General features: G+C 36.1%; 1 pseudogene; it reads left to right on the top strand.

Annotated features, from left to right (window-relative positions):
* Positions 1–362: 362 nt before the first annotated feature.
* LOC149227574 (probably inactive receptor-like protein kinase At2g46850) lies at positions 363–1675 on the top strand (annotated as a pseudogene).
* Positions 1676–4216: the final 2541 nt, after the last annotated feature.

Genomic DNA, 4216 nt, shown 5'->3' with positions numbered 1-4216 from the left:
GACCCAAATGCAAGAAGTTTGAACCCACATGTCCAAAATGTCATTTTTGGTATTTGGATAGATATGTAGTATGTATATGTAGTAGGCTGAGTAAATATATATGACATATACTCGGTGGTTGTGGACATACAATGAAGTACTAATCAAGCACACTATGAAAGACAGGCTACTACAGTGTCTAAGCAATTATTCAACCTCTTGTCTTGTCGAGAACCAAGAAAAAAAAGTATGAACAAAGAAATTGAATGCATATATATTTTGAGCCATGATTGTCCTACTTTGGGTTGATTTGATATGGACCATTGTAGACTTTGCAATCGAATGAAGTAGTGAAGCTGAAAGGGGAAGTTTAGAGTAGGTAATGAGCATAAGATGAATGCTACTATCATATTAGGTGCTAAATCTTCCCATAGGAGGCTTCAAAACCAAGTGGATATACAAAACATACATTGGTATTTGCTTTGTCATTCTGGGAAGTTTATATTGTCTTAGCATGCCTTAAAATGATGTGGTAACTTTCAAGACAAATGAGTATTAGCCTTTCCTATGTTGTTATTCTAGCCTTTTTGGGTTCATGGCTGCCTTAGGTCTTCTCGATTAGAGTGTTTTCTAACATAGTCTAGGGAACAAGGAAATGCAGTGAAAGCTGCGAGAATGCCTCAATTCCATATCCTTTCTATATCAATTCAAGGCATTGTCAGCTGGATGGATTCAAATTGCAATGCTATAACAACACTGTAAGGATTTAAGTGAACAACCTTTACTATAAGTTTCTCATCAGATGGGATCATCATCAATCCTCTCCAATCTTCCTATCCTAAAAACCTCAAGGGCTTCAGTGTCAAAGGCATGAAGAATTATGCAATTTCTGTCAGCAACTTTCTCCAGTTATCTGACTGCAAGAACACTCCAGATTGTTTGTTGAAGTGCAATATTCCTTATATGCGGAGCTGCAATGAGCAGTGCATGTTTGATAGGACATTTTGCTATCCCCTTCTGAATGAGACAATATGGCACCATGGAGATGATGACTTTGCTCACTTCTCCTAGTTGCAGTGCCAGAGTTTCATTAGTTGGATACTCACACCCATATTGACCCATTTGGATGCAAAGTGTGGGCTAAGTGGGAATTACGTGTTATGGGCACTTTTTGATGATGTTCACTATGACCCCAATGTGGTCTATCAACATGCGGTAGATGTAACTAACAATGTGAGGTGTGCTTCTAAAGATGGCTATCAAGGAGATGAGTTTCGTCAAGGCACTGGATACATAAGAGTATGCAAAAAGCATGGTGAGAAGGCACAGGATAAGGATTTCGAAGAGATCACAATGCAACAAAGAGAATAGTCCTTGTAGCTGGGCTTGTGGCTTCGGCAACACTTGTGGCAGCAAGTCTCATTGCACTTGCTTTACACAGACAACATAAATAATCTAGTTTTTTAATTAGATAGTCCAGGGAGGAAGCCAACTTACAAGCCTTCTACCTATGCACTCTGAAGAATTCAAACTTGATCTATTCTCTTATAAGATGTTGGAGAAGGCCACTAAAATCTTTGCTACTACAAAAAAAAGTGTGGACATAGTGCTTGTGGGACTATATATGCTGGGAGGCTTACTGATGGTCACCTTGTTGCTATAAAAGGGATCCATTTTGGGAGTTCTCATGGAGTAGATCAACTATTAAATGAAATTAATATCTTCTCAACAGTGAAACAAAATAAAACTTAAAACAAATTCTTGGTTTTGTTTATTAACTGGATTTGTCTCTACTTGAACTGAGGGTTTATATATACTAATGTTGATGACGCGATGATATAATTGCCTACATTGTTTACCTTGTTGTTAAAGTATGTTAGAATTATGGAACCAAGTCAGTAAGAAGCAAAGTTCATCTCTGTTCTACCTATGATTATCATATCAGGTTGAGTACTCCCTACTTACTGTTGTTATTCTGCTAGTATCAGATTCTGCAAATCAGTGTTCTAGAGATTAGATTATTGCATACATGGTACGAGAGCTATGTGCCATCATTTGCAGAGCAATGCATTCAAGCAAGATACATAAAGGGTTGTGAATGAGTTGAAGTCATCCGTTAATCGGGTAGTGAACAAATTGGATCAAAGAGAGCAACATCCAAATTCTCAGTTGGAGCACTCTAATGAAAACCATAATTCTCTAGACTCTATTGATTCTCAAGCAGAACTACTGGATCAAATTCAAAGGTTGTACAAGATAAAATGACAAATGTTATAGATCAGTGCAATTCCATTTTTTTGAGCAATCTCATCAGATAATTGGCACTCAATTTAAGTTTCAAGAACAATAGTTTGATATGCATAAGATTGTGGATACTAGTATGGTTGATCTTCAAAAGTTCTATGTAAGATTAGGACAAGATATAGGGTACCTTCAAAAATTAACTTCACAGATATAAAAGCAAATCACTGAAGTGGCTAGCACTATATCATCTCAATTAGACAATATTCAAAATAAAACAGATGACATTGGCAACACAGTGACTTTGTCATTGGGTCAACAGAAACTATTACTGGATGACCAAAGTCTTGCTTTGCAAGGCCTTGATACTCTTACACAAACTCAAGCAGAAGCATTTGAATAAAGCATGTATCAATACAACAGCTTGCTGATAATGCTTGCCAGCACTAGCTTGAGTTCACTACTTACCAAGAAGAGCTTTAACCAACTCATAATTGCATAGCACAAAGCTCTTTTGTGGTTTTGTCAACTCAGGAAGCATTTGAGTTAAAGAAAGCCACTATGGTCATGGCTTAGAACAAGTTATCTTCATTGCAAAATGCTATTATTCCTGAATCTCAGGCTATTAATACCATCTTCTTCTACTTTATTATGATGTGTGTGCTCTATATGTTGATAAAAACAAAAGCAAACCAATAAGGTCAGATGTGTTCTATACTCTGTACTTTGCATATCATTTTCCATTGAGTTCATCATAGCCCATTTTAAAGGCAGTGTCTTTCACAACAAGGCTGGATTGCCTCAAAGACATTTTATGTAAGAACAACATTTTCATATACCTTGCTCTCTTGGGAGTTCAATATTTTTGACTCGTATACCGTCAGTAACAATGGAACCCAAAAAACAGCACATAAACTTTTTTAATGTGCTAAATATTGAAAGGCACTCTTGCTAAATATTCTGCACTTCAATGTTGCCAAGTTAATATACATGTATATTAGGAATATAACACCCCATGGGATCACCATCGCTGATGCATTAACTCTCATGAAATTGACCGATAAACTTTTCTTGGGAGTTCAATATTTTTGACTCGTATCCAAATAATAGAACCCAAAAGACAGCACATAAATTTCTTTGATTACTGGAACCACAAAACAACACAATAATTTTGATTAATTAACAATATATTACAGGTTTAAGATTCTTGTGGGATGGAATAAATGGTTGTAGGTTTCCTGGAGAATTTTCCATTGCTCATCCTGAAGATGAATCCAGTTGAGGATTCAAAACATCAACCATTCTAGAAGATGAACACTGGTAAATTCTCTGGAAAAACCTACAACCTAACAATAAATGTTTTTCTAACTCATCAAGATGCATGATATAAACAAAAGGTACAACATGACAGACTCAACACATACAGAAGAATGGCATCACATGATTGACAGGTTGCAGATTGATTAGCCAACCCACTGTATGTGAAGCATCTCCAAGGCACAAAATTGAATTGCATACAACATACTATTTCAGGTTCTATATGTTTCACAATGGCATTTCCTCTGTGTGAATCCTATGGTAGATACATTCAATCCTATAGGAAGACTTGATGCCTAATTTTCCACACACAAGAATTCTTGCAAAATCTATTAAAATTTTCAAAATGATATGCTGACTAGAATAGGGGCTAGATTTTGCTATAATGTGCCCATAACAGATCAAGGCACTAGTCTTCTTCCCTTGTTAATAAAAAAAAAAAAATCCAAAATTCTTCTCTTTTTTACCCCATTTTGTTTCATTCTGCAATCTAGAATTTACCAGAAAAATTTACTCGATATCAAAGTCTGTTTGAACGATAAGAAGCCCAAAAAATATATCATGAACTTGGCTCTACTTCCCTCAAGCAAAGCATGTGAAATTGACCTAAAAATCCTAGGACATTTTGCTTGTAGGGGCCCTTGAAGTGTGCTTTGTTGAAACATCATAATAGGGAAAA

Source organism: Pinus tabuliformis, chromosome J, assembly GCF_031772625.1.
Source record: "Pinus tabuliformis cultivar Carrire ecotype Pingquan chromosome J, CPIR1, whole genome shotgun sequence".
Lineage (NCBI taxonomy): Eukaryota > Viridiplantae > Streptophyta > Pinopsida > Pinales > Pinaceae > Pinus > Pinus tabuliformis.
The sequence above is the reverse complement of the archived record's forward strand: the minus strand, read 5'-3'. Positions and strand labels throughout refer to the sequence as shown.